This window comes from Hyperoodon ampullatus (genome assembly GCF_949752795.1).
Source record: "Hyperoodon ampullatus genome assembly, chromosome: 10".
Lineage (NCBI taxonomy): Eukaryota > Metazoa > Chordata > Mammalia > Artiodactyla > Ziphiidae > Hyperoodon > Hyperoodon ampullatus.
Window position 1 is genome coordinate 60,013,558 of NC_136923.1, and position 19,653 is coordinate 60,033,210.

A 19,653-nucleotide genomic window follows, 5' to 3' on the forward strand; every position below is an offset into this window, starting at 1 on the left:
CACGTCAGGCTGTTGCAATGTCATGCTGGCCCCTGAAGTTGCAGGCTCGACCCACATTCCAAATCTGACTACCATACCCCTACCTCTCCCCAGTGTGAGTGAGCAAGAGAGCCCTAATAGGATACTACTTTAACCACCTCCTGTCTGGGTGGGAATCAGATGCTTGAGGGTGGCCAAAATGCAGGGGTGGGTCCAAAACCAAAGCTGAACCCCAGGAGCTGTGCGAACAAAGAAGAGAAAGGGAAAGCTCTCCATGCAGCCTCAGGAGCAGCAGATTAAATCCCCACAATCAACTTGATAAACCCAGCAGCTGTGGAATACCTGACTAGACAACAAATGTTCCCAAAATTGAGATGGTGGACTTCGGGAGCAACTGTAGAATTGGGGTTTGCTTTCTGCATCTAATTTGTTTCTGGTCTTATGTTTATCTTAGTTTAGTATTTAGAGTTTATCACCATTGGTATATTTGTTTATTGATTTGGTTGCTCTCTTCCTTTTTTAAAAATGTATATATATATATATATATATATTTTCCTTTTTCTCTTTTTGTGAGTGTGTATGTGTATGTTTCTTTGTGTGATTTTGTCTGTTTAGGTTTGCTTTTACCATTTGTCATAGGGTTATGTTTGTTCGTGTTTTTGTTGGTGTTGTTTGTTTTTTCTTTTTATGAGTGCATGTATGTTTCATTGTGTGATTTTGTCTGTTTATCTTTGCTTTTGCCATTTGGTTTGGGGTTCTATCTATCTTTTTTTCCCCCTACTTTTTCTTCCAAGCCGTGTGGCTGGCAGGGTCTTGGTGCTCCAGATGGGTGTCAGGCCTGAGGCTCTGAGGTGGCAGAGCCGAGTCCAGGAATTTGGACAATCAGAGGCCTTCCAGCCCCAAAGAATATCAATCAGCAAGAGCTCTCCAGATATCTCTGTCTCAACACTAAGATCCAGCTCCACCCAAGGGCCAGGAAGGTCCAGTGCTGGATGCCCCACGTCAAACAACTAGCAGGACAGGAACACAACCCACCCATTAGCAGAGAGGCTGCCTAATGCCATAGTAAGTCCACAGACACCCCCAAACACAGCACCGGAGGTGGCCCTTCCCACCAGAAGGACAAGATCCAGCCCCACCCACCAGACAACAAGCACCATTCCCCTCCAATAGGAAGCCTACAAAAGCAACTGAACCAACCACACCCACTGGGGACAGACACCAAATATAACGGGAACTACAAACCTGCAGCCTGCGAAAAGGAGACCCCAAACACAGTAAGTTAAACAAAATGAGAAGACAGAGAAATAAGCAGCAGTTGAAGGAGCAAGGTAAAAACCCACCAGACCAAACAAATGAAGAGGAAATAGGTACTCTACCTGAAAAAAAATTCAGAGTAATGATAGTAAAGATGATCCCAAATCTCAGAAATAGAATGGAGAAAGTATAAGAAATGCTTAACAAGGACCTAGGAGAACTAAAGAGCAAACAATGATGAACAAGACAATAAATGAAATTTTAAAATACACTAGAAGGAATCAATAGCAGAATAACTGAGGCAGAAGAACGGATAAGTGACCTGGAAGATAAAATAGTGGAAATAACTGCTGCAGAGCTGAATAAAGAAAAAAGAATGAAAAGAATTGAGGACAGTCTCAGAGACTTCTGGGACAACATTAAATGCACTAACATTCATATGAAAGGGGTCCCAGAAGAAGAAGAGAAAAAGAAAGGGACTGAGAAAATATTTGAAGAGATTATAGTCAAAAATTTCCTAACATGGGAAAGGAAATAGTCAGTCAAGTCCAGGAAGCACAGAGAGTCCCATACAGGATAAATCCAGGGAGAAATATGCCAAAACACATATTAATCAAACTATCAAAAATTAAATACAAAGAAAAAATATTAAAAACAGCAAGTGAAAAGCAAAAAATAACATACAAAGGAATGCTCAGAAGGTTAAGAGCTGAACTTTCTGCAGAAACAATGCAAGCCAGAAGGGAGTGACAGGACATATTTAAAGTGAAGAAAGGGAAAAACCTACAACCAAGATTACTCTCCCTAGCAAGGATTTCATTCAGATTTGACAGAGAAATCAAAAGCTTTACAGGCAGGCAAAAGTTAAGAGAATTCAGCACCACCAAACCAGCTTTACAACAAATGCTAAAGGAACTTCTCTAGGTGAGAAACACAAAAGACGAAAAGACCCACAAAAACAAACCAAAAACAAATAAGAAAATGGTAATTGGAACACACATATCAATAATTAGCTTAAATGTAAATGGGTTAAATGCTCCAACCAAAAGACACAGACTGGCTGAATTGATACAAACATAAGACCCGTTTATATGCTGTCTACAATAGACCCACTTCAGACCTAGGGACGTATACAAACTGAAAGTGAGGGGGTGGAAAAAGGAATTCCAAGCATGCAAATCAAAAGAAACCTTTACTAGCAATACTCATATCAGAATAAATAGAGTTTAAAATAAAGACAATTACAAGAGATAAAGAAGGACACTACAACATGATCAAGGGATCAATCAAGAAGAAGATATAACAATTGTAAATATTTATGTACCCAACATAGGAGCACATCAATACATAGGCAAATGCTAACAGCCATAAAAGGGAAAATTGACAGTAACAAAATAATAGTAGGGGACATTAACACCCCATTTTCACCAAATGACAGATCATTCAAAATGAAAATAAATAAACACAAGATTTAAATGACAGAATACACCAGATAGACTTAATTGATATTTATAGGACATTCAATCCAAAAACAACAGAATAACTTTCTTCTCAAGTATTCATGGAACATTCTCCAGTATAGATCATATCTTGGGTCACAAATCAATCCTCAGTAAATTTAAGGAAATTGAAATCATATCAAGTATCTTTTTCGACCACAATGCTATGAGACTGGATATCAGTTACAGGAAAAAAAACTGTAAAAATACAAACAAATGGAAGCTAAACAATATGCTACTAAATAACCAATAGATCACTGAAGATATCAAAGAGGAAATCAAAAATACCTAGAAACAACTGACAATGAAAACATGACCACCCAAAATCTAGGGGATGCAGCAAAAGCAGTTCTAAGAGAGAAGATTATAGCAATACAATCTTACCTCAAGAAACAAGAAAAATCTCAAATAAACGACCTAACATTATGCCTAAAGTAACTAGAGAAAGAAGAACCAAATTCTCAAAGTTAGCAGAAGGAAAGAAATCACAAAGATGAAATGAGAAATAAATGAAAAAGAAACGAAGAAAATAATACCAATGATCAATAAAACTAAAAGCTGGTTCCTTGAAAAGGTAAACAAAATTGATAAACCATTAACCAGACTCATCAGGAAAAAAGAGAGAAGATTCAAATCAACAGAATTAGAAATGAAAAAGGAGAAGTAAAACTGGCACTGCAGAAATACAAAGGATCACGAGAGACTACTACAAGAAACTACATGCCAAAAAATGGACAACCAGGAAGAAATGGACAAATTCTTAGAAAAATACAATCTCCAATACTGAATTAGAAAGAAATAGAAAACTTGAACAGACCAATCATACGCACTGAAATTGAAACTGTGATTTAAAATCTTCCAACACAAAAAGCCCAGGGCCAGATGTCTTCACAGGCAAATTTTATCAAACAGTTAGGGAACAGCTAACACCTATCCTTCTCAAACTCTTCCAAAATATAGCAGAGGGAGGAACACTCCAAAACTCATTCTTCGAGGCCACCATCACCCTGACACCAAAACCAGACAAGGATGTCACAAAAAAAGTAAATTACAGGTCAGTATCACTGATGAACATAGATGCAAAAATCCTCAAAAAAATACTAGCAAACAGAATCCACCAGCACATTAAAAGGATCATGCACCATGATCAAGTGGGGTTAATGTCAGGATTGCAAGATTTCTTCAATATACAAAAATCAATCAATGTGATACACCATATTAACACATTGAAGGATAAAAACAATATGATCATCTCAATGGATGCAGAAAAAGCTTTTGAGAAAATTCAACATGCATTTATTATATAAACTCCTCCGAAGGTGTGCATAGAGGAAACCTATCACAAGATAATAAAAGCCATACATGACAAAACCACAGACATCATTCTCAATGGTGAAAAACTGAAACCATTTCCTCTGAGATCAAGAAAAAGACAAGGTTGCCCAAACTCACCACTATTACTCAACATAGTTTTGGAAGTTTTAGCCACAGAAAGCAAAGAAGAAAAAGAAATAAAAGGAATCCATATCAGAAGAGAAGTAAAGATATCACTGTTTGCAAAATGACATGATACTATACATAGAGAATCCTAAAGATGTTACGAGAAAACTCTTAGAGCTAATGAGGGAATTTGGTAAAGTAGCATGATACAAAATTAATGCACAGAAATCCCTTGCATTTCTATACACTAAAAATGAAAAATCTGAAAGAGAAATTAAGGAAATACTCTCATTTACCATGGGAAAAAAAAAGAATAAAACACTGAGGAATAAACTTACCTAAGGAGAGAAAAGACCTGTATGCAGTAAACTATAAGACACTGATGAAAGAAATTAAAGATGGTACAAACAGTTGGAGAGATAAACCATGTTCTTGGATTGGAAGAATCAACATTGTGAAAATGAATATACTACCCAAAGCAATGTATAGATTCAATGCAATCCCTGTCAAACTACCAATGGCATTTTCACAGAACTAGATCAAAATATTTCACAGTTTGTATGGAGACACAAAAGACCCTGAATAGCCAAAGCAATCTTGAGAAAGAAAAACGGAGCTGGAGGAATCAGGCTCCCAGACTTCAGATTTTACTACAAAGCTACAGTAATCAAGACAACAGAGTAGTTGCACAAAAACAGAAATGTAGATCAATGGAACAGGATAGAAAGCCCAGAGATAAACCCATGCACATATGGTCACCTTATTTTTGATAAAGGAGGCAAGAATATACAATGGAGAAAAGACAGCCTCTTCAATAAGTAGTGATGGGAACACTGGACAGCTACATGTAAAAGAATGAAATTAGAGCACTCCTTAACACCATACACAAAAATAAAGTGAAAATCGCTTAAAGAACTAAATGTAAGGCCAGACACTGTAAACTCTTAGAGGAAAACATAGGCAGAACACTCTGTGACATAAATCACAGCAAGATCCTTTTGGACCTACCTCCTAGAGAAATGGAAATAAAAACAAATGGGACCTAATGAAACTTAAAAGCTTTTGCACAGAAAACGGAACCATAAACAAGATGAAAAGACAACCCTCAGAATGGAGAATATATTTGTAAACGAAGCAACTGACAAAGAATCTCCAAATTTTACAAGCAGCTCATGCAGCTCAATGTGAAAAAGACAAACAACCCAATCCAAAAATGGGCTGAAGACCTAAATAGACATTTCTCCAAAGAAGATATACAGATTGCCAACAAATACATGAAAGGATGCTCAACCTCAGCAATCATTAGAGAATTGCAAATCAAAACTACAATGAGGTATCACCTCACACCAGTCAGAATGGCCATCATCAAAAAATCTACAGACAATAAATGCTGGAGAGAGTTTGGAGAACAGGGAATACTCTTGCACTGTTGGTGGGAATGTAAATTGATACAGCGACTGTGAAAAACAGTATGGAGGTTCCTTAAGAAACTAAAAAGAGAACTACCATATGACCCAGCCATCCCACTACTGGACATCCCTGAGAAAACCATAATTCAAAAAGAGTCATGTACCACACTGTTCATTGTAGCTCTATTTACAATAGCCAGGACATGGAAACAACCTAAGTGTCCAACCGACAGATGAATGGATAAAGAAGATGTGGTACATATATACAATGGAATATTACTCAGCCATATAAAAGAATGAAATTGAGTTATTTGTAGTGAGGTGGATGGACCTAGAGACAATCATACAGAGTGAGGTAAGTCAGAAAGAGAAAAATAAATACCATATGCTAACACCTATATATGGAATCTAAGAAAAAAAAAAAGGGTTCCAAAAATCCTAGGGGCAGGACTGGAATAAAGACAGAGATGTAGAGAATGGACTTGAGGACACCAGGAGGGTGAAGGGCAAGCTGGGATGAAGTGAGAGTGGCATGGACGTATATATACTACCAAATGTAAAATAGATAGCTAGTGGGAAGCAGCTGCATAGCACAGGGAGATCAGCTCGGTGCTTTTTGACCACCTAGAGGGGTGGGATAGGGAGGGTGGGAGGGAGACAGAGAGGGAGGAGTTATGGGGATATATGTAAATATATAGCTTATTCACTTTGTTATAAAGAAGAAACTAAGACACCATTGTAAAGCAATTATACTCCAATAAAAATGTAAAAAAAAAAAAACAAAAAAAAACACCTGACATCATTTGCAATCAGTAGTGCTTAAATCCCTGGTAAAACATTTTATGGCTATCATCAAATATCATATGTGCATATAACTTTACTTGGGTGAATTTTGTTTGTAATCAAATATTAATGTAAAAGGAAAGAAGTGAAAATTACAAGAAAATAAAATCCGGAAATAAATGAAGAATTTAGAACTGAAAAGACATGATATTTTGAGAATGGCATAAAGGAGGAAACGAAAGATGTTCCAAGATGAGTAGGCTGGAGTTACTTAAGTTAATGAGGCAGATACTACTCAGATGAAATACTCTTTCACTGTGTGACAGTATTTTGCTAATAATTATCCTTGCCATTATATTATGAAAGCCTATGATAGTAGGCATTGAACTGTAGTCAACCAAATTAGGTTCATTAAGCTTGTTGTTGTAATGGTCACTACATAACTAGGAAAGCCATTGAACTGGCAAGTATTAGAATTTGTAAACTAATGAATTACTAAAACCACATGAGTGTGAGAAGTTAGTTTTCAGTCATTTTTGAATCTGAATGAGCTGATTTAAAAGATTTTGATCTTTTATAGTTTGTCTTCCATGTCATTATTTGGTACAATTTAATCTGTTTTGAAAATCATAGTTCAATCTTTCAAGGTGGTTTCTATTTGAATTCTTAGTCTCCTACTCACCACCTAGCTACTAGCAAAACTGCTTTTACTTTATTAATGAAAGAAAGCACTGAATTTATTTAATATTTTTATGGACATCTGGCTGAAAATTTACACAAGCAGACCTTCAAGTTCCATTCAAATGAGAATTTCTATGATTCTTTGAAGCCTGTGGCAAAATATGTCAAATGGATTCTTCAGGGTGAAACTGTTGTTTACTTATTCAACAAAAATCAGAACTTTGAACTGCTATTGCTTTCTATAATAATATAACAATCCACCATGATTGCAATTAAAATAAATGACTATACTCCAGTCCATAGGCTAAAGTAAATGGGAACTATTAAGAATTGTATGCATAATGCTAGTACAATTTAGCCTTACCTAAAATTTGGAATCATAAGTATTTGTTCAAGAGACTGTGGTGGAGAGTGAGCATAAATAACATGATGAAGCCTCCAAGTGCCATTAGTTGTCCGTAAGTAGCTAATTACTTTAACTTGTAATTTTAACAAAGGTTATGGATTCTTGCTGATATATTTACAGTGGCCTCATGACTCTGCATTTGCAAGAGGTTGCCTGGCATTATCCCCAGGGTCAATGGCCACGGACATGAGAGAAAGTATCTGGTCCCCAGGGTGACAAATTCCATGACCTTTTTATTACTAGAAGACTGGTGTGGACTTGATATCCATAGACATTTCTGTCCCTGAAGTAATTATTGAGGAAAATTTTTTCTCTTGCTTTTAATGAGAAAACGGGAAATCAATCTACTCAACCATGTAAATGAGATCTGCACTCTCACTTTAGGGGCCTTCTTCCTCCTTGGCCAGTTTACATAAATTCTAGGCTTTGTAAGACTTGCCCTGCATACCCACCCTGAAACCTTATCTGATGATAACCAACACCTTGAAAATTCCTGCTAAATGTATTTTTAATATGTTCTAGTAGAATATTTGTTCATCAAAATCAATAAACCAAACACAGATTTTACTATAAGAAGGACTTTTCAACCATGCTCTTCAATTAAGCAGAGTTCTCAGAAATATTGAAACTTCCTCAGTGAACCAAAATCTCACCTTCCCCCACTTAAATTCAAGATGATGAAATAATGTATCTTTCAGATTTCTTATCACCTGCCATAACAATAAATGAATTTCAGTTAAATAATTATACTTAAAGCTTCTGGTTTGGAAAACACTGCCACAAAACAGTTGTTGTGGGTTGAATTTTGTTCCCTCAAAAGATATGTTGAAAATCTCATCCCTGGAAACTGTAAATGTGACCTTATTTGGAAATAGGGTCTTTTCAGATGTCATCAATGTAAGATGAAGTCATTAGGGTAGGAACTATTCCAATATGGTTATAAAAGAATCCACAGGGAGAATTCCATGTGTCCACAGAAGAAGAGATAGAAGTGATGTGGCTGCAAACCAAGGAAAGCCAAGGACTTACAGGCACTGCCAGAAGCTAGGAAGAGGTGAGGAAGGATTCTTGCCAGAGTCTCAGAGGAAGCACAGCCCTGCTGACTCCTTGATTTCAGACTTCTAGACTCCAGAACTATGAGAGAATAAATTTCTATTGTATAGGGCACTCAGTTTGTGGTATAATCAAATTTGCCAAAGAAAGACTAGTTTGCTCTTGAAGAATAAATCTAGTAAAATGTGGAATGCCATGATCTTGTTTAATGAAATATAATTAACTCAGCATATTCATAAGAAAAACATTTAGAACCCTCCCACATGAATTTTTAATAAAATATTTTTATGTGCAAATATTCTTCTTCAATCTATGCAAGTTGTCCTAAATTAATCACATATTTTCTACAACTGATATCATAGCCAGAAGTTAGTAGATTTCAATTTTTGTGCTACTACTTAAGACAATTTACCTGATATTTCTTTCATGGTCTCCAGAAACAAGGATCATGGAAGTGGCTTCTGAGATGCTAAGTAGAGGCATAGGGGTATGAAAAACGTATTTATCCCTGAGGATAATATGCACCTTTTCTGAAAAAATTTACTAAACATGAGTTCTCTTGTTTCTCTACAAAGAATATAAATGTTGCCCCCTTAATGTTGACTCTACTGCAAAGTGATGAAGATATTTCTTGAGAATTACATTTAACAGTAATGAAAACCAGCATTACTGGTGATGGTGGTAAGTTTTTAAAAAAGACACTTACTTTGGTGAACGATAAGATGAAAATCAGGACTTAATGATTTTCTTGTGCCTGCATAGCAGTCCAGAACTATCTTTATGCACATTAGCCTTCTTTATACCCTACTTGTCACTTCTATTGTCAAATATTGCATTAAGTGCATCGTGATAGCACAGAAGAATGACAATTACAGAAATTCTAAGCACTATACTAAAAATTTCACAGTGTGTCAAATATCCATTGGTATATAGATTTTTTTTTTCTTTGCTATAGAAAAAATCTAAATAGGTCTTCTGGAAGAAAAAAAATACATCGTGGTGGGGAGGAGGAAGATAGTGGAAGAGTAAGATGTGGAGAGAACTTCCTCCCTAGAGATACATCAGAAATACATCTATGCATGGAACTGCTCCTATAGAACACCCACTGAACACTGGGAGAAGACCTCAGACCTCCCAAAAGGCAAGAAGCTCCCCACATACCTGCGTAGGGCAAAAGAAAAAAGAAAAAACAGAGACAAAACAATAGGGACAGGACCTGCACCAGTGGGAGAGAGCTGTAAAGGAGGAAAGGTTTCCACACACTAGGAAGCCCCTTCACAGGCAGAGACTGTGGGTGGCAGAGGGGGGAAGTTTCAGAGCTACAGAGGAGAGCGCAGCAACAGGGGTACGGAGGGCAAAGCAGAGAGATTCCCGCACAGAGGTTTGGTGCCGACCAGCACTCACCAGCCCGAGAAAATTGTCTGCTCAGGTGCCAGGGCGGGCGGGGCTGGGAGCTGAGGCTTGGGCTTCAGTTGGATCACAGCGTGAACACAGCCTGAAGGGGTTAGTGCACCACTGCTACCGGGACGGAGTCCGGGAAAAAGTCTGGAATTGCAGAAGAGGCAAGAGACTTTATCTTCCCTCTTTGTTTCCTGGTGCACGAGGAGAGGGGATTAAAAGTGCCACTTAAAGGAGCTCCAGAGACGGGCATGAGCCGAGGCTAACAGCGTGGACCAAAAAGACGGGCATGAGAGACACTAAGGCTGCTGCTGCAGCCACTAAGAAGCCTGTGTGTGAGCACAGGTCACTATCCACACCTCCCCTCCCAGGAGGCTGTGCAGCCTGCCACTGCCACGGTCCCAGGATCAAGGGACAACTTCCACAGAAGAACACATGGCACGCCTCAGGCTGGTGCAACATCATGCCAGCCTCTGCCGATGCAAGCTCACCACGCCTCTGTACCCCTCCCTCCCCCTGGGCTGAGTGAGCCAGAGCCGCTGAATCAGCGGCTCCTTTAACCCCGTCCTGTCTGAGCGAAGAACAGACGCCCTCAGGCGACCGACATGCAGAGACGGGGCCAAATCCAATGCTGAACCCCTGGAGCTGTGTGAACAAAGAAGAGAAAGGGAAATTTCTCCCAGCAGCCTCAGGAGCAGCGGATTAAATCTCCACAATCAACCTGATATACCCTGCATTTGTGGAATACCTAAATAGAAAACAAATCTTCCCAAATTGAGGAGGTGGACTTTGAGAACAAGATACACTATTTTTTTCCCTTTTTCCTCTTTTTGTGAGTGTGTATGTGCATGCTTCTATGTGAGATTTTGTCTGTATAGCTTTGCTTTCACCATTTGTCCTAGGGTTCTGACCATTCTTTTTTTTTTTTTTTTTTTACTTAATTTTTTTTCTTAATTATTTTTATTTTTAATAACTTTATTTTATCTTACTTTGTTTTATTTTATCTCTTTCTTTCTTTCTTTCTTTCTTCCTTCCTTCCTTCCTTCCTTCCTTTCTTTCTTTCTTTCACTTTTCTCCCTTTTATTCTGAGCCGAGTGGATGAAAGGCTCTTGGAACTGCAACCAGGAGTCAGTGCTCTGTCTCTGAGGTGGGAGAGCCAACTTCAGGACACTGTTCCACAAGAGACCTCCCAGCTGCCCATAATATCAAATAGTGAAAAACTCCCAGAGATCTCCATCTCAACGCCAAGACCCAGCTTCACTCAATGACCAGCAAGCTACAGTGCTGAACACCCTATGCCAAACAACGAGCAAGAGAGGATCACAGCCCCATCCATTAACAAAAAGCCTGCCTAAAATCATAATAAGGCCACAGACACCCCTAAACAAACCACCAGACGTGGACCGGCCCAACAGAAAAACAAGATCCAGCCTCATCCACCAGAACACAGGCACTAGTCCCCTCCACCAGGAAGCCACACTGAGCCAACCTCAACCACTGGGGACAGACACCAAAAACAATGGGAACTACGAACCTGCAGCCTGTAAAAAGGAGACCCCAAACACGGTAAGATAAGCAAAATGAGAACACAGAAAAACACACAGCAGATGAAGGAGTAAGGTAAAAACCCAACAGACCTAAAAAATGAAGAGGAAATAGGCAGTCTACCTGAAAAAGAATTCAGAATAATGATAGGAAAGAAAAGATCCAAAATCTTGGAAATAGAATAGAGAAAATGCAAGAAATATTTAACAAGGACTTAGAAGAACTAAAGAGGAAACAAGCAATGATGAACAACACAATCAATGAAATTAAAAATACTCTGGAAGGGATCAATAGAAGAATAACTGAGGCAGAAGAACAGATAAGTGACCTGGAAGATAAAGTAGTGGAAATAACTACTGCAGAGCAGAATAAAGAAAAAAGAATGAAAAGAACTGAGGACAGTCCCAGAGAAATCTGGGACAACATTAAACGCTCCAATATTCAAATGATAGGACTCCCAGAAGAAGAAGAGAAAAAGAAAGGGACTGAGAAAATATTTGAAGAGATTATAGTTGACAACTTCCTTAATATGGGAAAGGAAATATTTAATCAAGTCCAGGAAGCACAGAGAGTCCCACACAGGATAAATCCAAGGAGAAACACACCAAGACACGTATTAATCAAACTATCCAAAATTAAATACAAAGAAAATATATTAAAAGCAGCAAAGGAAAAACAACAAATAACACACAAGGGAATCACCATAAGGTTAACAGCTGAACTTTCAGCAGCAACTCTGCAAGCCAGAAGAGAGTGGCAGGACATATTTAAAGTGATGAAGGAGAAAAACCTACAACCAAGATTACTCTACAGAGAAAGGATCTCATTCAGATTTGGTGGAGAAATTAAAACCTTCACAGACAAGAAAAAGCTGAGAGAGTTCAGCACCACCAAACCAGCTTTACAACAAATGCTAAAGGAACTTCTCTAAGCAAGAAACACAAGAGAAGGAAAAGACCTACAATAACAAACCCAAAACAATTAAGAAAATTGGAATAGGAACATACATATTGATAATTACCTTAAATGAAAATGGATTAAAAGCTCCCATCAAAATACACAGACTGACAGAATGGATACAAAAACAAGACCCTTATATATGCTGTCTACAAGAGACCCACTTCAGACCTAGAGACACATACAGACTGAAACTGAGGGGATGGAAAAATGTATTCCATGCAAATGGAAATCAAAATAAAGCTGGAGTAGCAATTCTCATATCAGACAAAATAGACTTTAAAATAAAGTCTATTACAACAGACAAAGAAGGACACTACATAATGATCAAGGGATCCATCCAAGAAGAAGATGTAACAGTTGCAAATATTTGTGCACCCAACATACTAGCACATCAATACAGAAGGTAAATACTAACAGCCATTAAAGGGGAAATAGACAGTAACATTCATAGTAGGGGACTTTAAAACCCCACTTTTAACAATGGACAGATCATCCAAAATGAAAATAAATAAGGAAAAACAAGCTTTAAACGATACATTAAACAAGATGGACTTAATTGATATTTATAGGACATTCCATCCAAAAACAACAGAATACACATTTTTCTCAAGTTCTAATGGAACATCCTCCAGGATAGATCATATCTTGGGTCACAAATCAAGCCTTGTTAAATTTAAGAAAATTGAAATTGTATCAAGTATCTTTTCCTACCAGAAAAATATGAGACTAGATATCAATTACAGGAAAAGATCTGTAAAAAATACAAACACATGGAAGCTAAAAAATACACTACTTAATAGCAAAGTGATCACTGAAGAAATCAAAGAGGAAATCAAAAAAATACCTGGAAACAAATGACAATGAATACACGATGAACCAAAACCTAGGGATGCAGCAAAAGCAGTTCTAAGAGGGAAGTTTATAGCAATACAACACTACCTTAAGAAACAGGAAACATCACAAATAAACAACATAAACTTGCACCTAAAGCAATTAGAGAAACAAGAACAAAAAACTCCAAAGTTAGCAGAAGGAAAGAAATAATAAATATCAGATCAGAAATAAATGAAAAAGAAATGAAGGAAACCATAGCAAAGATCAATAAAACTAAAAGCTGGTTCTTTGAGAAGATAAACAAAATTGATAAACCATTAGCCAGACTCATCAAGAAAAAAAGAGAGAAGACTCAAATCAATACAATTAGAAATGAAAAAGGAGAAGTAACAACTGACACTGCAGAAATACAAAAGATCATGAGAGGTTATTACAAGCAAATCTATGCCAGTAAAATGGACAACCTGGAAGAAATGGACAAATTCTTAGAAATGCACAAACTGCCAAGACTGAATCAGGAAGAAATAGAAAATATGAACAGACCAATCACAAGCACTGAAATTGAAACTGTGATTAAATATCTTCCAACAAACAAAAGCCGAGGACCAGATGGCTTCACAGGATAATTCTATCAAACATTGAGAGAAGAGCTAACACCTAGCCTTCTCAAACTCTTCCAAAGTACAGCAGAGGGAGGAACACTACCAAACTCATTCTATGGTGCCACCATCACCCTGATACCAAAAGCAGAGAAAGATGTCACAAAGAAAGAAAACAGGCTAATATCACTGATGTACATACATGCAAAAATCCTCAACAAAATGCTAGCAAACAGAATTCAACAGCACATGAAAAGGATGATACACCATGATCAAGTGGGGTTTATTCCAGGAATGCAAGGATTCTTCAATATACGCAAATCAATCAACGTGATACACCATATTAACAAACAGAAGGAGAAAAACCATATGATCATCTCAATAGATGCAGAGAAAGCTTTTGACAAAATTCAACACGTATTTATGATAAAAACCCTGCAGAAAGTAGGCATAGAGGGATATTTCCTCAACATAATAAAGGACATATATGACAAACCCAGAGCCAACATCATCCTCAATGGTGAAAAACTGAAACCATTTGCACTAAGATCAGGAACAAGACATGGTTGCCCACTCTTACCACTCTTGTTCAACAGTTTTGGAAGTTTTAGCCACAGAAATCAGAGAAGAATTGGAAATAAAAGGAATCCATATCAGAAAAGAAGAAGTAAAATTGTCACTGTTTGCAGGTGACATGATACTATACATAGAGAATCCTAAAGATGCTACCAGAAAACTATTAGTACTAATCAATGATTTTGGTAAAGTAGCAGGATACAAAATTAATGCACAGAAATCTCTGGCATTCCTATACACTAATGATGAAAAACCTGAACGTGAAATTTAGAAAACACTCCCATTTACCATTGCAACAGGAAGAATAAAATATCTAGGAATAAACCTACCTAAGGAGACAAAAGACCTGTATGCAGAAAATTATAAGACACTGATGAAAGAAATTAAAGATGATACGAATAGATGGAGAGATATATCATGTTCTTGGATTGGAAGAATCAACATTTTGAAAATGACTCTACTACCCAAAGCAATCTACAGATTCAATGTAATCCCTGTCAAAGTACCACTGGCATTTTTTACAGAACAAGAACGAAAACTTTCACAATTTGTATGGAAATATAAAAGGCCCCGAATAGACAAAGCAATCTTGAGAATGAAACATGGAGCTGGAGGAATCAGGCTCCCTGACTTCAGACTATACTACAAAGCTACAGTAATCAAGACAGTATGATACCAGCACAAAAACAGAAATATAGATCAATGGAAAAGCACAGAAATCCGAGAGATACATCCACGCACATATGGTCACCTTATCTTTGATAAAGGAGGCAAGAACATACAGTGGAGAAAAGACAGCTTGTTCATTAAATGGTTCTGGGAAAACTGGACAAGTAACTGTAAAAGTATGAGATTAGAACACTCCCTAACACCACAAATAAAAATCAGCTCAAAATGGATTAAAGACCTAAATGTAAGGCCAGAAACTCTCAAACTCTTAGAGGAACACATAGGCAGAACACTCTATGACATAAATCACAGAAAGATCCTTTTTGACCCACCTTCTAGAGAAATGGAAATAAAAACAAAAATAAACAAATGGGACCTAATGAAACTTAAAACCTTTTGCACAGCGAAGGAAAGTGTAAACAAGACCATAAGACAACCTTCAGGATTGGAGAAAATATTTGTAATTGAAGCAACTAACAAAGGATTAATCTCCAACATTTCCAAGCAGCTCATACAGCTCAATAACAAAAAAACAAACCACACAATCCAAAAATGGGCAGAAGACTTAAACAGACATTTCTCCAAAGAAGATATACAGATTGCCAACAAACACATGAAAGAATGTTCAACATCATTAATCATTAGAGAAATGCAAATCAAAACTACAATGAGGTATCATCTCACACTGGTCAGAATGGTCATCATCAAAAAATCTAGAAACAATAAATGCTGGAGAGGGTGTGGAGAAAAGGAAACACTCTTGCACTGGTGGTGGGAATGTAAATTGATACAGCCACTATGGAGAACAGTATGGAGGTTCCTTAAGAAACTACAAATAGAACTTCCATATGACCCAGCAATCCCACTACTCGGCATATACCCTGAGAAAACCATAATTCAAAAAGAGTCATGTACCAAAATGTTCATTGCAGCTCTATTTACAATAGCCGGGAAATGGCAGCAACCTAAGTGTCCATCAACAGATGAATGGATAAAGAAGATATGGCACATACATACAATGGAATATTACTCAGCCATAAAAAGAAACAATATTGAGTTATTTTTAGTGAGGTGGATGAACCTATAGTCTGTCATACAGAGTGAAGTAAGTCAGAAAGAGAAAAACAAATACCGTATGCTAACACACACACACACACACACACACACACACACACATATATATATATATATATGCATATATATATAGTATCTAAGAAAAAAAATAATGTCATGAAGAACCTACGGGTAATACAGGAATAAAGACACAGACCTACTAGAGAATGGACTTGAGGATATGGGGACAGGGAAGGGTAAGCTGTGACAAAGTGAGAGAGTGGCATGGACATATATACACTACCAAACGTAAAATAGATAACTAGTGGGAAGAAGCCGCGTAGCACAGCTAGATCAGCTCAGTGTTTTGTGACCACCTAGAGAGGTGGGATAGTGAGGGTGGGAGGGAGGGAGATTCAAGAGGGAAGAGATATGGGAACATATGTATATGTATAACTGATTCACTTTGTTATAAAGCAGAAACTAACACACCATTGTAAAGCAATTATATTCCAATAAAGATGTTAAAAAATACATCAGATTTGAAAAATAAAAAGCTATGATTTTAGATAATAATAAATACATATGGTTTGGGAGAAATTGCTGTTTAGAAAACCTCTCTTTATTTTTACCAGGAAATGTGGCTTTCCATATATATTAGTACCAAGTCAAAGCTGTGGTTTTGTGCACAACACCCTGAATGCTCACCCTACTAACCTTTACATAGACTATAAGACACTGGTGCATAATACGTATGGCTTCCACTTAATGAAGCTAGAACTCTATATTTTTAACACTCATTTGGAAAACCAATTAACTCTAGCTCTGTTGAACAAATTGAATAGCAAATAAATCAAGTGTTAAAACATTGGTGATGAACCAGACTTTCTGTAGTTAGAGTGCTGATATGCCTAAGGATGGAGTTCTATATTTTGATTGACACTTTCCACAGACTAAAGGTATTAATTTTTTTTAATACACTGCTTCTATGCCCCATCTTGGAACCCAGACACCTGAATTACAGGAAAAGAAAATTCCAAAAATGCCACACGATTTACAACAGGAATTTCACTTACTATTTCATAAACATCTGGCCAAGATAATATCTACTGTGATAATTAAAATGCAACTGTTCTCATATCAGTACCAATTCAGAAATGACATTTTGCTGCCTGGTTTATAAGACATTCCCATTGTTAAAATCAGAATATTAGGCAGGGAAATCATGTTGAAGTAAAAGAACGAGACAGCAGGCAACAGAAAGATAAGGGATGAAGAAAAGGATGAAAGAAAGAAGGATTTTGGGGACACTTAACAAGGTGTTAAAAATTGGCATAAGATGGGAAGAAGGATGACTAAACAGAGAAGTGCAAGTTCCAACAATAAGAACAAGGGAATGTGAACTCTGCACTGCTCTTGAGAGTGTGAGTAACCAGCATCCAGCAGATGGAGGCCCACAGTCTCTGGATGGGTGTACATGGCTTGGGATAAATGCATATGGTTTTATCAGTCTCTAGATGAAATACACTTCAAGACTGTATACCTAATTTTGCTGGTGTTCCATCTTCACCAGATGATTTTGACACTGGACAATGGAAATGATGTAATGATCATTGAAAATGTATGCCTCCTTTTGTAAAGTACTAAATTGACACTTATATGTTCAGTCCTTTATTGTGGGTTTTATTATTCTAAGCTAGTTCTCTAGAACATGGTAAGTAATAGAAGGGTAGTAAAACTGGGCTTGTAGATGCACAAAGTGAGCAAAATAAGCATAAAACATTGTACCATGCAGTGTTGTCTCCTTCTAATAATTTTTCCTGTTTTTTTTTAGCAATAGTTGTCTAAGATAATGTCCCTATAGTCTCAAAGAAAATATACATTGTTATACATGTTACTATGAATTCCTTTACTGAACCCCATAAGGTTTGGGGAAATCTATAATATCCTTCATAGTAAATTTAGTACATAATTGAATTAACTTCCTCTAAATTTCTCCCTTAATTTTTCGCAATATCTTTTTCTTTTAAAGATGTTTATTTTAGCTCTAATATTTTAATGCATTTTAACAATTGAGAAACCTTTAGCCCTTTTCTAAGCCAGGCAGTATTTAATTTGTAAAATGTAAAATGATGGTTTTATTCATACAAATGATGTGAGGGAAACAAATGTGATCGATGAGGCCATTAGAGAGCATAAGGTAATAAGGAATTGAAGGCAGACTTTTCTCATCCTGTTTTCATGGGTCATTTAAATAAAAACTCTTAAATATTAATTCTTCAAAATATTGTCTAATACAGTGTAACTTAAGCAAATAAAACAAAATCCTGGAGCTCACTTTGTCCCTACTGTGATTTTCTTCCTCTTTCTCTCTCCTTCTTGAGAGATATCCAAAATTCTGGGTTTGATATGTCTCCTCTTCCATGTTTATGCTAGATACAGATATATCTATAAATAATATCAACATTGTTTTTTCAACATTTTGTTTTGGTTTTCCTGATTAGTAACTGAGGGTACTGCTTTTCTGTGGATTAAATGAGATCCACAAACACTCTTCTTTATTCCAAATAGGACTTCACAGTAAATTTGACTCCTGCCTGTCAGTACTATTTTTGGTATTAGGAAAAGCAAAGCTTCTACTCCCCTAGGACTTAGGTGAAGAAATATAGGAAAATAAACAAACGAACATGACATTTACTGATGAGGTAAATAAGCAGACTGGTGAGGGAAGATATTTCTGAGGGGCTGACTTCCAACTGAGACCAAATGATAAGGAGAAGATGGCCAAGCTAAGATCTAGGAATTAACACTCATGGTAAAAGAAACAGCACGGGCCAAAGTCCTGAAGAATGAACAAACGTGAGCTTTTTAAGAAACAGAAAGTATTCCCAAACTCCTCTGAAGTACATTCCATTTTATCATTTATTTTCAGGTGAGGTGCAGGGAGGTTCATTAACTTGCCCAAGCTAGAAAATGGTAAATCCTAGAAAATGCAAGCCTAAATAATCCACCTCCAGAAACTTGCAATTAATACACATACAGCTAATAGGCTGTATGTGCAAGCTGTAGGCTGTATGTAATAGCAAGCAAGATAATTAATGGACACTTGTAGGAAAGGTAGCAGAAGGCCTTGATTTTCTGGGAAAGGATATTGTATTTTGTTTGTTTTTTTCAAATTGCAAGGGGAAGATATTGAAGAGTTATAAACAATTGAGCTATATCTGATTTAGGTTTGAGAAGAATGATCCCTGCTTCTGGGAAAAATGAATTATTGGAACAGGTTAAGAGTGAAAGCCATTAGAAGACTTTTATGGAATTGTAGGCAAGAAATGATGATGGCTCAGATCAGGCTACACAGACGGGTGTGGAGGGAGATGGGGAGGTTCAGGATGTTTTGTAAGTGTAACCAACACAACCTTCTGATAGGTTTGATGTGGGAGGTGAAAAAAAAAAAGAAAATATATGGAGACTACTTTTTGGCTTAAGAAATGGGTGAATGAAGTTACTATACA

The 19,653-nt window shown here is 37.0% G+C and overlaps 1 protein-coding gene across 1 annotated transcript in view; it reads right to left on the reverse strand.

The window, feature by feature from the left end:
• KHDRBS2 (KH RNA binding domain containing, signal transduction associated 2) overlaps positions 1-19,653 on the reverse strand; it is a gene marked incomplete at both ends in the record, with an annotated part of 653,704 nt that overhangs the window by 144,395 nt on the left and 489,656 nt on the right. The gene's annotated exons all lie outside the window — the stretch shown is intronic.